This window comes from Dicentrarchus labrax, unplaced genomic scaffold (genome assembly GCF_905237075.1).
Source record: "Dicentrarchus labrax unplaced genomic scaffold, dlabrax2021, whole genome shotgun sequence".
Classification (NCBI taxonomy): Eukaryota; Metazoa; Chordata; class Actinopteri; family Moronidae; genus Dicentrarchus; species Dicentrarchus labrax.
In genome coordinates, this window is record NW_026136706.1 from 6404527 (window position 1) to 6425225 (window position 20699).

General features: G+C 38.7%; 1 protein-coding gene across 6 annotated transcripts in view; it reads right to left on the reverse strand.

Annotated features, from left to right (window-relative positions):
* The window catches only part of gulp1a (GULP PTB domain containing engulfment adaptor 1a), a 72701-nt gene that overhangs the window by 40868 nt on the left and 11134 nt on the right, over positions 1-20699 (reverse strand). For 4 of the 6 annotated variants that reach the window (XM_051405096.1, XM_051405089.1, XM_051405094.1 and 1 more), the window contains exon 2: positions 3437-3522. The gene's annotated coding sequence lies outside the window, so the exon portion shown is untranslated. Of the gene's footprint in view, positions 1-3436; positions 3523-7530; positions 7596-20699 lie in introns of all 6 variants that reach the window. The other 2 variants (XM_051405095.1, XM_051405088.1) reach the window with 1 other exon arrangement.

Genomic DNA, 20699 nt, shown 5'->3' on the forward strand with positions numbered 1-20699 from the left:
TCTCAACTGAAGTAAAAGGAGCATGAGAATCAGTTCCCAACCACATAATGAAAATAATTTAAATAAAACACTTGGACTTGAATGAAAACAATGGAAAAAATGCTTCTTCTGCAACAAATAACAAATGGCTCTTCAGTGACTGTTCAATAAATAAATAATGCCTCTTCGATAAAAGGTAAAAATGGGTAAGGGGTTCATTTAAAACACCACAAATAAATAATTAAGCCTGCAGGCAGCAGATAATTGGAAGACAAGGAACAAATTGCACCAGACTGCCCTGGCACAGGCACTATTCGCAATGTTCACTCTGTGTTTAGTGACAATTCTCAATCACTTTGACAACAAGAAAGACAGCAAAGAAATCTCAGGGGTTCTGAATAACAGTTTCAGGCTGACTATGTCTCATAGTGTGAGTTCTGCACTGAATAGAGGAAGGATCAGAATGCCCCTGGGTGAGTTCCCCACATCTCCTATGCCTTCAAGAATGGGCGTCGTCAGACCCAGATTGGCCAAGAGGAGAACCACCAAGCTGCTCATCACTGTTGAGGAGTCAGTCCCCACCCCCTATGCAACAGGTGATCTGAATGATCCTCTAATCAACCCAGAGGAATGTTTGCAATTCATCCAACATGAAATGGGGAAAAGGAAAACCAAATAGCAGCACACATGAATGAATGAATGAATGAACGAGGGATTGCTACAATTGATTTTCTCATTTCACGCTCAAAGCAAATAAGCATGTTTCCAAATATTCCTTCAAGAATTATCACTGGCACTACTAAGAAGGGAGTTTAGGAATAACATCTGAATGGTTTCATTACAAAATGCTACATATCAAACGTAGTGGATCAGAAAAAAGTAGATCTTATCCTGAAAAACTACATTATTTAAATATATATATATAAATAATGTAAGCTGCAGGTTCAGCAACAGCCCACAATGTTCTTAATGTTCATTTCAGCAGTCAACATATACATAGTGCATGACTGACTAGGGTCATAGTTACTGTCAAGAGTGTTTTTTCTGGATGAAGCTCTGATGGAGAAGTCTGATCCTTGACTATCTGAATTCCTGGGGGGAGGAAACCGCTGACCAAGCACAGCATGTCGGCAGGAGCATGACAGCTTCTCCAAATGGTTTGGATAAAGATTGTACAGATTTGTCAAGGCCTATCATTTAAAGCCATGGTGAATGGATACTCATGCTCAGTCTCAGACAGCAACAACTATGCTCGTTCCCTTCTCAAATCCAACACTTATTTCTAAATGATTTCTTCTTTAATCTCTCCAGAATACACTCTTTACTCCACAAGGCTCTTTGAATAAAGCAAGCTTTCAAGTTGTGAACAAAGTAGTTTATAAAAAAATGATGAAAAAAAGAGAGGAAACCAAAACTGTGTAATACAGTGTGTGATAGCGAGTATCCACTACATTTGCAATTGCCTCAGGATTGCGGACATGTTTCATAGGGAATAAAAATGCAGCTTTAGCTGGGGTGACACTGTCATAAATCTTAAAGAAACATTTAAATTGGCCCATTTATGGCCCACATCTACCTCAATAATTTACTTCCAATCTACACTCCTGTTTCTGCATGATAAGACACTCCCTAGCTTCAACATAAAATCTGGCGAAAGTCATTTACACAAGGCCATATTTTACTGTCAGCAACGGTTTTACATGTACAGTATTGACTACATGGGAGCTCTATTTTCAAACTATTTATAAAAAGACTTTTCAGGTCGTGTTTACTCTTACTGACACTCAATTATACAAGCAGTGCATGAGATGCAGACAAGGCACTCAATACAAGCCAAAAGGTCCACAGAAGCTCAGATGGGACTTGCATGATAAAAGACCTCCAGCAACCATACAAACTGTCCTCTTTTAAATGGTAAGCAAGGTGCTGCAACAGAGGCACACCACTCTGTGTGAAGTCTAGCCAAAAAAAAGGAAAAAGAAACTTTGATCACATTTTCTACGACACTGCCATTCTCAATGCAAGAAAACATCAAAGCTTCAACTTTATAGCATGCAGCTCTCCTTTTCTGTGCCTCTTTATCACTCTCTGTCCTGACTGTGCCTCTGAAATAATGCCTCAAATTGAAGAAGACATATATGTCATTTGGGCTTTTTACCTGACAGAAGCATCTCTCAATGAACTGAGCCACAAAAAATGAAGAAGATTGGGCTGTGATATGTAATGTTTCCTTTTCATCTCCTATTTATTAATTTAATAATTGATACTTAGTGGAGGTATATTATAATACCTATGTGTTACACTGCATGATAAAACCTAGATGAGTGGTTCCCCACATTTTAACAACTATCTTTTTATATTCCATTTTCAAACATATCAATATGAAAGAAATTAGCAACACATTTTCGGAACCACCATATTTAAAACTACTACATATAAAATATGCAGCAATGCTACGGATAAAACTAGTGACAAAAGTTCATGGTTGCCGGTTGTCACAGTAACACTATAGCATACAAGTTTTGGTGCATAGCAGTCAGAAATAATGACAAGTAAACCAGTGATGGAAAGATTTGACATTTTAAACAGAGCTCAAAGAATGGTGACACAACCAAACATGAGCCAACAGTGAAAGCTGCTCACGGCTGTGTGGACAGTAATGATGCTGTTAAAGCTCAAGAGACACCTTGAGACAAACCACCTCTTTAGCCTGCAAAGATATATTGAATATTTCAAGCAACTTAAAAGAAGTAAAGCAAATACACAATGTGAATTTTTTATGTCCTTTAAAAGCCGAAACATGAGCTAACAAAAGCATTTATCAATTAACATTAACTTTATTCAGTTCAATATTTATCTGCAAATCAGCACAGCAACATAAAACAGCAGACTATTTTGTTATTAGAATAGGCTTATGTCATTTCACATCATTTTAATATTAGGTATTAGTAATATATCTGGCATATGCATGCCTGTGGGTGTAGACAGACGGGTACCATGATGAAAACAAACACGCTATGATGGGGTTTCATGGCTTGACGTTTGGGAACTGCTGACTGAAAGTGTATGCTATGAAAGTCTAATTTATGCTGAGATATTTACCAGAAATGTATGAATCCCAATGTTGTCTTTTAGGTAGAAAGTATTTCACCACCAAGCATAAATACATGTTCTAAGAAAATACACAGGATGCATCAAAATCTCACCTCAACCCTGTCTATGTTATATCACAAAGCAAAGAGACCCTGACAGGAATATACAGAGCGGCATACGGTGTCAGAGCTTCCTATCATCATACAGAAAAGCACTGATCATAACAACAAGCAGGTTGATGTGCACTGGGGGGATCTTGGTTGAAGGAGATCTGAAGTAGGGGGTATAAGTATATAATGATAATGATATATAATGATTCAAAGACAGCTCTGGAGTGTGGAAAATAGGAGATATGGAGCCTTACTTTTACTGCAGACTGTTGATGTTCAGGTTGTTTTGTTGTGCCTCACTCATCTAAAGGCTGCGGTGTGCTCATTAGTGCTGCATCTTCTGCAGGAAGAGACAAGAAAAAAAAAACACATTTACGAATCAAGCTTTTAGAGATGAACGAGCAAAGCTGCACGTCTGCTCTCTGTAGTGATTACATTAAGCAATTTAATATATTCTATACTGTTATTTATCTGTCTAAAAGCTATTTATTTGATTTCATTCAGTGTGAGAAAATTAATTTGTAGATGGAAAGAAATAACCAAGTGGTTCAGTTGCCATTAAAGCTGTGACAGACAAATAATGAAAAGCAGGCTTTGGTTTTACTGATGTTTACACCATCAAAGCGAGTCAGAGATTTCTCTAATGAACTATGTCGACCTCAGACTGACAAGTGGAAGAAAGGGTGAGTCAAAAGTTACAAGGTGATAACCCATCCCCTGTCAATGCTGTCTTAAAGAGTCAAAAAGACAGGTTTGTGTAAAAGAATGAATAAAACACAATACAATAAGAGAATATATTCACCCAGTTATGATGTTGGTGTGTGCTTGATCGAAGGCACATGAAAAACTTGATGACACACGACTAATATTTTTACTCAAGCACCATAAGCTCTGCCTTCAGGCCGATTCTATAAGGCATTTTTATTCATGTAAGTTATTACATTTATAGCACAGTGTCAGTTATGTAGATTTGTGTGCTGTCAGTGTTTATTAATAGTTTAAAGAAAGCAAACAAACACATTGATCAATCACTCTCAAAAACGCAATGTTGGAAGAAAAAAAAATCAATGAAATGCTTCTCTGGCAAATCTGAAATCAAAAAGCCTTCAGTCCCATTGACCAGAACGCTATATCTCTGCTGTCCGTCAAGTTTCTTCGCACATGCTTCCTGGTTTAACATTTTAGAATTGAGGAGATTCTTCAAAACCATCAATGTAGTTTGGCTTTTATCAGAATATCTGAGAATGTCAAAGCTGAAATTACTGCATTAAAAAATGAAAACACTCTCTTCAAGATTAAAGTGGCTGAACTCACTTGATAAATGAGGGGCAAAGTTTTCTATTATGTGCTACCCTGTAGTATTGCATAGTTATCAGGAAAGCGCCTGAGGAATTAGTGGGAAATGACATTCAGAGATAGATATAAAGGGCAAAAAAGATTACATGAATGTGGAAGGTCTTACATTAACAAGGGCTGCGTGAGTACAGTATGCAAGATTTTTTTCGACATATTCTGCTGAATGCACGCACATTTTGAAATTTTAAAATGTGGAGGCACTGGAGACAACACAAATGATAATACACACAAAGACGGGGCAGTGTTTGCAGAGATTCTGAGTTCATATTATTTATTGCTTTGCCCTGCAAGTTCATGGAGCTAGCACTGTTAAAATAGCACCTAAGTCAAATGCCTCAGCAAAAATCTGATCTTTGCGTCCACAGAGAGAGAAAAAAATCTCTACCAGCAGTGGAAAGTTGCAATTGTCCAGCAACTGCATAAAAAAAGGAGTGATGGAGGGAACATACCTTTTTTATTACTTCTTGAAAATGAAGATCTTCTAAAACCTCAAATCATTTAATTCATTATAATGTTATTTCAATCTCAGTAAAAACAAAGCTGACATGATGAAATTTCTGTCTCCCGCTGAGGAATAATGGATTATGGGTTTTCTCCCAGGGGTTAGACGTTTTCAAATGGGTGCCTTTTGGCATCTCACGGTATATATTATCATGAATAATGTAGGAGAATAGATAAAAAAAACAACTGTCATTTTAATTTCCCCTCAAGCGAGGTGTTTAGATTTTAGAAATGTGGTTTTACATAATAGATCTTAATATAAAAACAGGTGTTTGGGATGCTGGGCACAATATGAAACGTACATTTTTACATGGTTAAGTTGTTGGGAATTCTATTATTTAAATGACTAGCAGTATAAATGCCTTGGAAGCAAATAATTGTGTCTGTACCTGCTGTAGTGGGCAGGCAACCCTCCTGTAAAAAGCTTCAATGTATGCTGCACTAGTTGGTGTAGTAACTGCACGTTGGAGAAACAAGTGAAAGAAAATGGCAGAGGATCACAGCACCATTCAGCTGAAATTAATTTACACTGTTCCTCCTCATTAGTGGAAGCCAATCACCCAAAAATAATAATTAAGATACACTGGCAATGAGAAGCTTGAAGTCCCGAGGACAGGGGTGGGTTACTTGTTGAAGGCGGGAGGTCTACTGGATTAATCTTCTTAGGCAAGTTCTGACAGCTCGGCAGAAAGTCGACTCCAAAACAAACTCAAAGAGGCCCTGATATAATATTCCAAGTCAAGTAAAATATATTTATATGGTACAATATTAAATATGACTCGAAAGGATTTACAGGCCCAACACATGAACCGAGCTCAAGATCTCAAGATAACAAAAAACTCCCAAAATACACACTCCTCAGACGGCTACGGCTGCACATGAAGAAGGGAAAATTGTAACTACTAAAAGAAAAATGGGTGTTATAATAGGTTGTTTAATAAATTCAATATAAGACATCGAAGTCCAAGATATACAATATGTCCAGTGAATAGAGTCATGACCAACTGCATACTGAAATCTGTTCTTCAGATCGCTCCAGGTCCTAGAAGGGGGAATCGGGGGTTAGTATCAGTGGATGGAGCTGTTGTGCAGAATTTGGTGGGTTTTAATGGATGAGGTCATGGCGGGCAGCACCTTCCATCCTACACTCCCATATTATTATGCTCATTAAAAAAGAAAGTTTCCCAGAGATCTCGAACCTTTTACATCCCTCTGGGCCTTGAAGTTTCCTGATAACGAAACACCATCGTGTAGGCAGTAGCACAGATCCAGGACGCAACATGCTGGAAGTGGTAGATAAGAGACAGGGAACATACAGATAGCACCAGACTGGCTCAGGCCCATCTTGCTTCCTGAGGGGGGAGGACTCTGCCTGCATCGGGGCAGATGTCAGGTTGTGTGTACAGCAGGTACAAGCTGGCATCCTAAACCCTGATCGACACAAAACTACACACGGACAAAATGCCTCACATTTGAAAAGATTTGAGAAAATAGGTTGTTTAAAATAACACACAGAGACATTGTGACTCCTAGGCTTTCTAAATAGCTCATCCTTCATGGTACATTAGTGCTCTTACAGCCTTAAATGACAATGGGAGAAGATTATGTACGTGTGCTTTAAATAACACCACCATGAACTGTATAGTACACGAAGTGCAGCACTGGAGGAATCTTGTACTGGAGATTTAGACCTAATAATAATTTTAATTTTGAGACTTTTTACTACCCTAGATCACTGATAATCCCGGTAATAGAAAAGTCTTTTTTTTTACAACCTGGACCTTGTTTTTATAAATTGGGCCATCGTTTATGTTTGTTATTTGATCGATTCACTGGCTTCATGGCTGCCGTTAGAAAAGTGTTTCTCAAAGGGGGGTACCCATAGGGCTGCAGCAGGGGGTACCATTTCAACTACTTTGACAACAAGGAGTACAGTTACAAGGTGATTCGCAGAGGCTCCAAACAAGACTGTAACTCTGGGGAAGGCGAGGACACAGGAGGGAGTGGAGAGGAGAGGAGAGGCACGAAGCGGGTAGAGGAGTGGATGAATCCAACATGAATGTTAAATGTTATTGCTTTTTTGGAACCCTTTTTAGTTGGATATATTTATTGTTTTGGTATTGTGTGTTTGTGACAGTTTTGTTTTCGTTCCCACTGTAGGCTACTTTGTTAATTATTTTCATATGTAGAATAATTTCACTTGGATTCTTAACTTGCTTTCTGTTTTCCTGTTTTATTGATACTGTGTAATTGTTGTAAGTCTTAGAGGAGACTCATGCAGCAGAAACACACTATATATAATGAGTGGCACTTTTTTTTTAATCACTGTGTTGTGGATAAAAATCATTTTTGTTGACCACTGTTGTGATTTCTTCGCATTACCAGATCCTAGCGACACAGTTTTTGAGTAAAATGTTCCCAGAAAGATTGCAAACCCTTTAAAAAGATTAGATGCAGGAGGTAGAAAATATATAAATATATTTTTAATCACCTGTTGGAGCTGGAGGCAGATGTCTTTCAGTGAATAAGCACATAGGAGAACATTGTGTTGAACATCTAATGAATAAAAAAAGGTCTGAATGAGTCCATTGAAATTGTGAGAAATGCGTGCAAACACGTTTATGCTCATGTCACATACTGCATCTCAGAAGACTACTACCAGTACTATACACACAGACACACACACACACACACACACACACTCCAGAGAATGGTGTTCTCTAGAAAAAAATGGAACTTTAATGCAGCTTTAATGTACAACCTGACCCAGTTTAAACACTAACTGATATTCCATGTCAACCTCAGTCATGCTAGGTTGAACTGTAATTCCAATGCGAGCGAAGCAGAATTCATTTAGGTTCTCCCCCAGTGTGCAAACAGAAAGACCGTTGGCTGACAAGCAAATGCAACAAGGGGATTTGTATTATTGATGAAACATTAGCAGCATGCCTCCTCGATTTGAAATAAATACAGAAGCACTTCACATCTGTGGTTCCGCTGAGCCAGGCTAAACCACATACAATAAACATTTTTACTTCAGAGGTGTGCAAGTGAATTCTATTGTTTTCTCATGTGGTTTGAGGGGTTTTGACAGACAACAAATACCCCCAGCTGTGCATTCCACTCAAAGCTGAGGGGAGCTTTTCTCCCTTTTGTCGTAGTGTTGACTCACACTCAAACAGCTACCTGAACAAGTCAAACCAACAGGAAAGGTTTTTTTTCAGTCATAGTAGTTCTGGTATACAGTATGTATACTTGAATGATGAATACAGATAATGTTAGAGGCAGTGCTTTTGCTTTGCCACTGACCTTCACAAGGTCTCCATATTTTTTTTCCATTTAAAGAGGAATCTCCATCAGAGTTCCCAGGTCTGTGGAATGTTTATCAGCTCATCATAAAAATGAATTTACTTATTTGTTGGTTTTGTTCAATGTGTGTTTGTGTTTCTCAACATCATGTCAAATTATTAATTCATTAATGAAAATATGCAAGTCATTTTGTTTTTTCTACCTAAACTGGGTTTATGTCCCCCTTCATGTCTTCCATTGAAAACAAACACAAAATAATGTCCCAACCCATGTACATTTTCTGGTTTGTTGGTGGTTTGACTGTTTGCCAAGCTGCTTATAGTCTCAGCTGCATGTATGATTTTACCACTCCACAACAACAACCCACAAATCTCATATTCAGAATCAAACCTGAGCCATTATCCACTGAGTATCGTATAAATGACCTCCTTTAGTAACAGACATACAACATCTCAACGCCCGGTAGCCAACCTCCTCCCTACACGGACTTTGTCGGCCTATAACGTCACTTGACTTCCTCCTTTGCTCCAAACATAATTACTACGGTCGATAAAGGGCTTTGTTTCTTGAACATAATCATATGTTGTTTTGGGGAACTGCTGAAAGAACTGGTGCACTGGTTCTTGTTCTCTGGAGGACAGTGTTGCTCACTGACAGCTGTTTAGCTGGTTTGAAAGCTAATCAGAGCATTGTAGGGAGGGATTAAGAATGGGGATGTCATTTTTGTGTCAGAGGAAAAAATAAATTGTGAAGAGACAATGGCCAGAAACGTGGATGACACTGACGCAACTACACAAGCTGCTGTAAGTCGACTTACTGTACAGAAATAACTCTTAAAGCGGCATACAGTATTTCTTCAGGACAATAAACAGTGATTGCTGCTAGCTGCCACTAGCTACTTATATCGACTGAAAATTGACAGGAACGTTACGTGAGTCACTGCCGACTGGCTATTCAGTCTGATTATGAGGCTAACAAAATCCATTGAACTGCCCATGATGTAATTCTCGATGTAGGTGCTAATGACTAAAGGCTCAGGCAATCCATCAAGCACCCGCAGGATTTTATTGATTCTAGATGAGACATCTCTGAGCCTGGAAGATTTCTTTAGTTTATCTTGCCCAATTCCTACTCAGAGGAATGGCTGTGAAAATTTTAGTCCTACTTTCAGTGAATGCAAAACAGAAAAAAACCTGATCATGCATTCATCTCTAGTAGATTAGATTACTGTGCTTTCTTCCCCACTGCGCTCTCTCAAAAGTCTGGGTGAGGAGTTAATTCAGAATGCCACAGCCAGAGGTATAACAAAAAGGGGAAAAAATCATCCTGGCACTGCATTGGCGGCCAGGTAATTTTAGAATTGATTACAAAATTGTACTTATTGTCCAAAAAGCCCTGCATGGCCTTGCACCACAGTAACTCTAATAGGCTTCTCAGAAATGACCCAGAGCTCTTAGATCTTCTGGTACAGGATTGTTGGGTCAAAAGTTTTAGTTTTAATGATCTTAGTTATTGGTATACTCTGCTAGTTTAGATGTGCATTCAATTCATTAAGTGTGTGTTAGACGCGTTCTAATGTTAACATAGTTTAAAAGCAAAACTACTTTGTGGTTTTGTGGTGGGTGTGCTTTTTGTTGCACTTGATTGTGTTAATTAGCACAAAAAAAGCACAGTCTGTTTTGTGAAGTTATGTATTTCTCTTGAAATAAAATGTACCATGAAGCTTTCCTTTGAATACTTGTGGTCATGCTCATATACAACCTGTTGTCTGTAAGATAACACATTCTTTTCTACTAAATGGACTGAAATGGTGCACTCCGGCTGCAGTTAGACTTTTGGCTGTCTTTAAGTAAAGCAAAATCCCACTATTTCCCCACGTCTCCTGGGGCCCAGTTGCCAATCCAGCACCACAGGGGTTCTACTCTGGTCATCCCTGCTTCCTGAAAATCCTCTCATCCCAGCTAAGAGCATTCTCTCACAGCACTCTTCTGCTTCCGCTTCACAACTGTGTTTTTATACTTGTTTCTGTAGAGGTTTGTTGAAATATTATTGTCTTTTTAATGGGAAAAATGAACTGAAAAGCATATGGACCGGAGAGTCCAGCTCCTTGAATAGCTGATGGCCGCATAATCCCAATATAGTACAATATGAAAGTGGAAGTTCTGATCAGTCCCCAAAACATGAGCAAGGAAACTTGGTGATGCCCAAGGGATGAGTCAAGACCATGTCCACACAATTGCTTAAAACAGACAGCAACAAACTAAATCTTGAGGTGGGTGAAACTAAAATCTATTCATAATTTTTTCTTCAAGAAACCAAACATGAGTTCCTCGACTCAATTCAGTGCTTCAAACTTGTCAAAAAAGTGAAAAGTACACTTCAGTGAGTTGAATCAGCACAGTGTCACTGAGAGGGTAAGCTGCATTTTTAACACCCTCGCATTATTCACTCAGAAGACTTTTACATTTACACTTACTGGTTCTCCTTGAGATTAAACTGCCTTTTACTCAAAATGTTCCAAATCTATTCTGGGAAAAGTGACCTTTTCAATCGGTAGACCTTTGTAAGCGCCGCGACAGCTGTGATGTGTTGACAAGTGACTTCAGTTTTGATTTTGAATTCGACAAGAATGTTTTAGACAATAGGTCTAAGCCACTGTGACGGGGAATCATCAGTTTTCATTATCTTTATTGTCGACTCTGGAGAAAACAGGACGGTGTAAAGTGTGCCACTCTAAAGATAGATGACAATGGAAAACTATGCTGTGCAACTCAAATACTGTAAAACACAGAGGCAACTCAAGTGTTTGGAAACTCAAAAGTGGGAAAAAGGAAGATGATAACATGGATAACAGTACTGTATTTTTGGTAAATCGCTTCACTATAGTCAATAGTGACACTGCATGGAAGTGGGCAATATGACCTGAAAACCATATCACAATGAATCATTACATTTACTCACAACTTATTTTCAAGTTAAGTTATCTGTGAACTAGACTGAATACTAAACAGAAAATCAATGATTATATCTAAGAAACATTTACTTTACATATTCAGTAGTTAAGAACAAAAGGCATTTGTGTACCAAAAAGGAAAAACAAGGTAAAACAGGCTGTTTCACATTTCCTGCGAATACAAAATATATGGCATACTAAATCATTAGTACCATTTCAATGACACATTTATGGTAACCATTATCTAATTCCATCTGGGGGATGTTTTGGGTCATGGAGTGCCATTAACGAACACTAAAGCTATAGAGTGCTTTGTCTGAAATATGCCCTCAACTGTATAATTCTGTGTCTTTACATTATATTCACATTTAGCTTAATTATTTTGTGCATCTGGTTTCCTGAAGTGTGACAAAACCAACATGGCACAATTTTCCTCTCAGCTCTCTCAACCACACCTGCAGCTTCTCCACCATTTGAGTTGTTTCATTATTCGAGTTAGACCAGACACTACATGCTGATTACACGCTGACTGACAGTAATAGCAGTTTGCACTTGGGATTAGATGTAACGGGCTGCTGTACAGTCAGGTGCATAAAAGGGGTTAGCTACAATTAGCCTGTCTAAACACACTGAACATGACATGATTTGTGTTATTATGTGGTTGAGACATTCATATTATCAGGCTGAGGGTAGTGCTTATAGTATACCTATAGGTTTAGTAACCTATGTAGAAGACTCGTGAAACTGAACTTCCCTGGAGTGGATTCCACTCACACACAAAAAACAGACGCCAACTTTAAAGTTCAATGCATGTATGGGCCAGTGGCCAAAACAATCTGCCAAGGGGCTATCCTTCTCTGTCAGTGTAAAGAGGAGCTGTGACAGGAAATAGCCTTGAGGGTAACTAAGCAAGCGAAACACATCTTCAGACTTCTTCCAGCTCATCTTGATTTAGCAGTTCAGCTCAGAGGTCAGGATTCCTCAGTTCTTACACAGAGCTCAAACTCCCTGTGGGGCGGAATAAGAGCGCCTAAACCAAGTGAAAATGATTCTTCCAATGGTGAACAAGTATTGAGCTCCCATCGGAAGCAAATTGTTAACTCTTGCAGATGAATTTCATCTTGTGCATGCAACCATTAAGAATTTTTCAGGTGGGCCGGCTACATATTTCATTATGATACACCGTATTTATCACACTCCAGATAACCTTGCCACCGTCTGTAAGGGACAGCTGTCTGACTAACAGTGTACAATAGTTGTGATCAGAAAAACTATAAAAAAATACAAAAAAAATTAAAGTTTTTGAGTCCTTGCACAGATTGTAGCCTACCCACTGGGATTTTCAGGTGAGCAGCTATGTAAGTGTGTTTATCAATCACTGTCATCACACGAAACTCGACAACAAGAGCAGTGACATAGCTCTGTTTTTGCACAACATTTAATGGCACAATGATATAAATCATTTGAAATACATTCCCCTGACTTCTCTCATGCAGGAGGTCTGAATTTCATGAGGGGAGACACTTAAAGTGAGCATGAGTTGTTGCTGTTACGTTGTTGGCGGGTATGTGGTAGATGAATTGAAAACTTTACTTTGAGTTTGTTCAAATTCCAACTTTAAACTACCCTCTCTTTAAAAATATCGTTTTCAGTCTACTCGAAAAGTGTTATTTACTAACAGTTCCGACATTATTCTACAGTCCACAAATGAAGATAGTTTGGTTTACTGCTGAATTCTCTAAGAAATGAACAATGCCATGCTCTCTGACAGCGCTGCTACCATTCACATTCATCATTCGTCATTTCAAGGCCAAAATGAATCAGCCTTCAGGGATAAAAAATGACGAGTAACAGTGTCACTTTTCAACAAAGATGGTCCCTAATGAATCAATGCTCTTGTGCAGAATAAGTTTCAGGTCAATACACTTCACTGCCTTCACGGGTAACCTGCTTACCATCAGACTTAATGAGCTCCACGTTTACCAGCTCATGGCTCCTGAAGAAAGACCAGACACTAACTGTGCCACAGTTCATGGACTGGATCCTCCACATTTCTACAGTAAATACTGTGTGTCATAACTGACCCTAACCCCAAACAAAGGCTCCAGGGAATTTGGCCTTCACTTGATTGAATGTGTGCGACATAATAACTGTATACCTCGCAGCCCTCCATATCCCATAATCCACTGTGGGGAAGGGATACTCAATTGTTCGGGGCGTGTTCAGGAAACGCTACCTTTCAAAGGCAGAGCTCTGTTTCGGAGAATTGTATTGTACTCAGTTTCTCCAAACAAAACAAAAGGACAGGAAAAGAGAAAAAAAAAAGTATTTTCCTACAGTTTTTCATTAGCATGCTCGTCTGGGTCTAGCTCATGAAATGTCATTAATTCAGTTTAATATAATCTAAGTTGTGATGCATCTTTGATATATTTTAAAGTCACAGGTCATAAGATTAGTCAATGAATAAATTAGTCGATTGACAGAAAATGAATTGACTATTTTGATAATCCACTTAATTTGCTGCTTTTATATTTTATATTATATTATTATTATAGAAATAGTATTTTTCAGTTTTCTGGCCATTTCATAGAAGAAACAATGAATGAATTAATTGAGAAAATAATCTACAGATTAATTCATAGTGAAAATAATTATTGGCAGTCGTACAATTTCATAATTAGGTTCACACGGAAGGCAAGTCAAAACAAAAAAAGGTAGAAAACTCATCGTCACTCAGAAGAATTGTTTTTGCTTTTTGAAACTGAACACAAATCCAGTTGCCTTTGTTTCCCTTCACCCAGTTTCTGGAAGACTATAGCCATCAGTCATCATTTTGAGAGGGCTGATGTTCTCCCTCAAACAATGCCATATGGGTAATTTTCATCAATATTTAATTGCTTGAAATATTTCCTGACGGAAGGAATTCAGAAGCTCATTACTGAGAATGGATTTCTGAATTCCAAACCAGGACTGCAGCAAAGCTGCACTTATCAGACACAATACGTTGTGCAGGAGTGTGGCAGTTCTTCTATTCATCATTTTGCCAAAACATTTCAGACATACATTTACAATGCAATTGGGGGTTAGGTGGATCCAAGTTTAATAGTTTGTGAAACACGAATTTTAATCATCCGCTCAGAAATATTCCAAGCCATTATCATAAGCAACAAACGGCAGCAATAAACACAACAAAGCCATCTGTGCAAACAAACACGACATGAGGCCCGCCACGATCAAAGTGGTTATTTTGAGGTAGCTTTATCAAGAGACCTCTCCTAGCCCACACTCATCTTTTAGCTAAGTAAATCAACTGTTTTGGGGCCACAAAAACATCAATATTGGATATTTTTGAGTCTCTGACTCTGTGAGTGTTTAATTTCCTGCACTTTATTAACACTTTATGAATAGTGGAGCAGGTTACAGCCCAGTGAGTTCACTTTAGTGTTTCACGTCAGACAGACAGCTAGTAAATAAATAAATGTTTTCTTTTTATGCCTTTTTAGTTTGAGGATGATTTAGAAAAAGTAGAAACACAGATTAACTTCTTGTTCTTTTCACACGTTAATGTGTGCATTATTCTGTAAGTGCAATGGATACTGTATATGTCTGTGCTCAACAATAATGGGAAACAAGTTACAGTGACAATGGTGTTAGAAATGAGGAGAGCAGCTCATTTATTCATAGGCTAGAAGGGGGGGAAGCCTGGGCTGAGCCTGTTGACTAGGCGGTGGGGTGGATGGGCACACAGGCAAAGTGATTAGCATCCATCACTGTCTGTTCCTCTCAGACAGCGAGAGAGCTGTGACAGATGAAGGAGACACAATCAGTGGGGGAAACAGCAAAGCATGGCAGGAGAGAGAAGCCTGGGAGGGAAGAGGATGAGCCAGGCCCGCTGAAACGACATGACAAAGTTGGGACATCAGCTTTTAAAGGTCACGGTGAGGATGGAAAAAATGTGGGCTTTGTGAAGATGACAGAAGTCTGAATACCCGTTGCTTGTGTGTGGGAAAGCTAGAGTAGGTGCATTGATATGACCTGTAGACTGTATGCTACAGGTTGAAGTTTATTATATGTCTATCATGAGAAGCTGTCAATGAAGACAAACATAAGCCTGGAGGGCATACCCACATCTTAAGCTACAATGCATCTTAAACTGAATGAGGGGCAACAGCACCGTCAGCAGACTTATCAAAAAATATGCCAACGCAAATGTATTTGCACTGCAGAGCGTGACCATTCCCTTATATTTCGTTTTCTCCCCCAAGTACTGGCACTCCTTCGGTCATGCTAGTGTGACTAAAGACCTCAACTAAGTGTCTTCTGACTTCTAATTTTCCTCATGACAAGGGAAGTTTCAAAACTGTGTTTCGGGTTTCTAAAGCGATTAAAGAATGGGCTGCTTCTGGTAAATGACAGTCCATTATAAAGAGACAAAAGCTGTGAGAGCTCCATTTGTTATTGGCATTTTTCCATGCCCCCGAAACTGAAAAATTCAAAGTCAAAGTAACTAGTAAGTTAATCGGTATGTCGGGTGCCAATCTAAAAATATTACAGTGTGTTTGCACTGGTCAAATATTCTTTGTGTCATGATGTCAAATCATATATCCGCTGCAATTATGTAGCATTAGTCTATATTTTTTTATGTTTTGTGCAGTCCTCTTTGATATGTTGTCCCTTTCCTGACTCACATTTCTTTCTCCACCATCTGGTTTACTGGCATGCCAATGAGCTGGATCCTTGTGTGTGGATTAGCGTCACCTGTTCCCACACGACAGTAAGTGGCAACCTCAAGCCAAAAATGAAATGGCATCAGTAAACTGCACACAGCACACTCTGATTCACAACACAAACCCAAAGCAGTGGTATGCTCTAAATGAACTATAGGGGAGAAAAAGGCTTTAATGAAGGAAGCGGTAACACGTGATGATCTTTCCTGGAATACATAGTATTGCATGCATTCGTACACACTAAAACTGACAGAAATTATTATTTGAATAATGAAAAAAAAGAGCTTGAAACAGAACTTCAAACTTTGCTTACTTTCTCACCTCTGCACACCTGACCAATCGTTGTTTGATGTCAGCTACTTGTTGGATTGCCAATTTTTTAAAAATTTAAATTGTCGGATGAAACCCTCTCAATCCCGATGTCAGGAAGATGTGGGAGCAACAGGAGGTTTCAGTTGCTGTTTAATCATCTGACAAGCACTTCGTTTGAAGTATACTGATGGCTTAACCAATCTGGACAGGTTCCAGTTGAGCTGAGGCGTCACTTCCTAAATTCTTTCTGATTTGATGAGGTCAGATTTTCTTTATTCATGAAGATAAGTTAATTTAGTTGTGACCTGACCATGTTATGACTGGATAAATATATCTTGACTTTACCTTTTTTATTTGTAAAATCTATCTAAAAGAATACAAATTATGATTTGAGTTTTAAACTCTTCAGACAACTCTTCATGGTGCTCTAGATCTTCACCAGGCAGAGGATTGAAATGACTATGACTGATAATTATAAAGAAGGTAGAAGGTAATGATATAAATAAGCATGACATGCATATAAGTGAATTTAGAATAATGGTCTATGTACTTTGAATACATTTTATATTGTGACTACTGTGATGCTTAGAGATCAAGATGCAATTGTCAAAAACCTGACAAATAACATGTACAGGAAGCTTCCATATAGTTTGACTTGTCATCTATACTGTCTTCATTTCATTTTCATTGTTTTTCTTAATGCCAAAATGTGTCTGTTGACACACTGTCAGCTGCTTGCAGTGGCCCTGTGTTACCAGTTTTGGCATTACTGTTTTTTCCACTACTTTTGGCGGTAACTAGTGTTTTCAAATTATATAACACATAGAATTAATGCCATTTAAATGGGCTCAAACAAAAAGACAGATGAGCTACTGTAGCTTTAATTGCTGAAAAGGTTAACACTGGTTCTGATAGAAAGGTGTCAGAACACAAAGTGCATGGGGCTACATGGCCACAGACCAGTCAGGGTGCCCATGTGGTCATGATGGTGTATAGCTGATAGATGTTTACATGAATAAGATAATTGAAGCAGACATTTAAAAGTAACACAACAATTACTTTCCCTAGTAACTAATTACTTTTATATTATATTCTGGGCTGACACTCATGTTTAAAATAGTAAGGTGGCCTATAGCCAGTGCCAATATCAAAGTTTCTTTGTTAATTATTCTTCCTTTTCTGCCAGGGAAACAGAAATTTACAAAGATAAGCATGTTTGCCTTGTTGCAACTAAGTGTATTTCTCTTCTCAAACAATGTTGAGCAGCCACTCCCTGTCCGTGCTGGTGCACGGAGCACATCAGTATTTGTGTTCAATTTGTGCCAGTGCTGGAGAACGGAGGTGATTATTTCTCCAATATCCTATAAAAGTTGGAAAAAACCAACACAATATTTAGCCAGCACAAAATTGATGCAACACAACATCTGTCACTGACATTGGTTTATGCCATCTTATTTGCATATAGGCCGATGTCAGTCAACAAGGCAATATCTTCCGATACCGATGTTCAGCTGATGAATCGGAGCGTCCCTAGTACTTCAATCACTTTTAACAGAATCAACTAGTAACTGTAACTAATTACTAATTTTCAGTGACTTGCCCAACACTGTATATCACACACAATTGTGCATAGGCCATTTGACAGTGGTTCATGGAAGATGGCTGATGCACAGTTTGCAGCACAATCTCAGGTCCAAAACAAAAAAATGGTTGCTTGTATTTGGAGAGTCTAAGATGGAGACAGAGTACACAATGGAATAGGTGAGAAGTAATTATATCGCACGTCGTGAGTGTGAGGGAGGTACAGCACATAATTCAACCGCAATTCCCTTTTATAGTTCTTTCTGGAGAGAGGTCTTAGCAGCTGTGGTGGTCGGGCCCAGAGTCTGTATCCAGCCAAGCTCACATCAACAGTCTCTGAGGAGTCACCCTCCAGGTCTATATCTCAGCTCCTGCACAAAGAGCTAACCCGGACTGCTGTTAGTGCCGCAATTACACACTAGATTTCCTCACTGGCCTCATTTTTGGCCATACTGCCAGGCAAGCTTTTCCAAGCAACCACCAACCAGGCTGTTGAGCTGGATACAGCAAAAAAAACAACTGACGAGAGACTGAAAACAATCTCTATTTAAATCAGGGGATGTTTCTTTGGAGATCTGTGGAGAATTAAAATAGGGGCTACTGACTCACTGCTATGTATGAGTTACATTGTCCATTATCCGAACAAGTGCACTCAAACCTGATTCATGTGAAACTTTGGATGCCATATTATTAATTGCTTTAGTCTGGATGAATCCCATATTAGATGTGCTCTGTAGCCAAAACTGATTGAGGGTACTCAGACTTGATTTTTGCTATTTCCAATACAAATATGAACTCTTACACATACACACTGTGATAGTTTGCTATGACAGTACAATTTCAAACATAAACTAGAACATTTTTAAATATATAATGCTACAGCTGTCACTCATAGTGACAAGTCTGCAGTTTAGCTCAGCAGAGCTTTAAAATGTCTTCCAGCTCATTGTTTTAGTTTTATGGCTCGTAACTGTACTGTTTTGGCTCATTCATTCTCATTCTAGCCACAGCAGGCAGCTGTTGTCAGAGAAAAAGCTCTAAAATCCCACACTGCACTACCTGCCCAGCACCAAACAGCAGACAGACTAAATTGGCAACTAGCTGGTGAACATAGTGGAGCATTTAACAGCTAAAGAGCCAGATATTTCCCTCAGGAGCTGGTAGAGACAAAAAAAGAGTGAACATCTGACTTACAATAGCCAAACACAAGACCAATGTGCGCCGTGTCTGCTGGATGTGTCAATTTGCTACTGAGTATGTCCGTGTTGTTTTTTGCAGAATGTTTAAAGATTGCTGTACTAGTGTCGTCACATCTGCTTCTGTAGATGTATCATTTACCAAAGAAGTATACATAGTGAAAAATGTACAATTAAATGGGACCTATTATGCTAATTTCCAGCTCTACATTCTTAGTCTGAGACTCCACTAGAGTAACATGATTCAAAAACATCCTCATTTATCTTCTACCAGCCCTTCATGCAGCCCTTCAGTTCATCCTCTGTCTGAAACAAGCACACAACTTTTATTACATTATTTAATGTTGGTGAAAGTGGATCATATTTCATGGAGAAAATATTTTCTGGTCTCTCCTCTGAAGTCCTCTGGCTGCTCTGCTTCACCTTACTTTAGTCATTAACTTCTGCTGCTGTTAGCTGGTTAGCCTGCAGCTAACTCAGCCAGCCTATTAGGTGACTCTGCCGCACTGGGTGCTCAGAGCACTGAGGCAGTGTTGGTGTTTAACGTTACACCTCTAGAACAGGAGCTTTGGACCGTTGGGAGGGACGGTGACAGTTTTTTGCTCACAGAGACTACGTTTTCGAATGTTTATTTTATTTTTTGACACTTTGGCCTTGTTTAATATCAACATTGTGACACTATATATAATGAAAGAAACTAAGGAAAAGCATAAGAGGTCCTCTTTATTATTTAACATTTAAATGACAGCTTCAACCAGTGGTTTTGGTCATAGATGTGCCATAATAGGGATCAAAGTCAAACTGTCTAGCAGTCAATTCTGCAAACGTGATAGGGAGGTTGAATAGTGCCCAGCCATGTTGCACTCAACAAGATTCACAAAGATGAAGATATAAGGTAACTGACTGAACTTCTGCTGACCAGAGAAGAGGATAGATTTAATCAGAACTACCCAGGGAGATGGTTATTAGTGGTTGAGCTCATTGGGTAGCACACAAGCTCTGATATAGCTCAGATATATACGGTTCTTATTTTTATTCTTCAAATTATGAAAATGTAGAACTGAAAAGAACTGAGGAAGGGAAAAAACAACTCAAGAAGCTTATTACAACACTGACAGACAGTTGTGCTCTTGTTTTCAGATGAGGTCATGGGTACACAGGTCTGACATTTTAAAATAATTATTAGATTTTTTTGTTTCTGTGATAAAGAAAAACACAATAATGTTGGAAAATGACTCAACTGAGACAGCCAAGTATCTGTCAAGTGATAAAAAAAAAGGTTTATGCTGTACTTAACTTAGAGTACAAACAACAGCAATAGAACAACACTGAAACCCTGACTGTTTGCACAGGGAGGCGGCATTGTAATGAGCCCAAATAAATCTAATTAGTTTTAATGTGAATGATCTTTATGGAGGAAGCTTCCAGGCTGATAGTGTAGAAGAAAATAAATAATGTACTTGAGAAGGATAAGTATTTACTTCAGACTGCAGCCTTGGCAAAACATCTACAACACATAAATAGCCATTCAGGCCTGCAAGGATGAGATATGCAGTATACTCAGAATGAACAGAGAAATCAG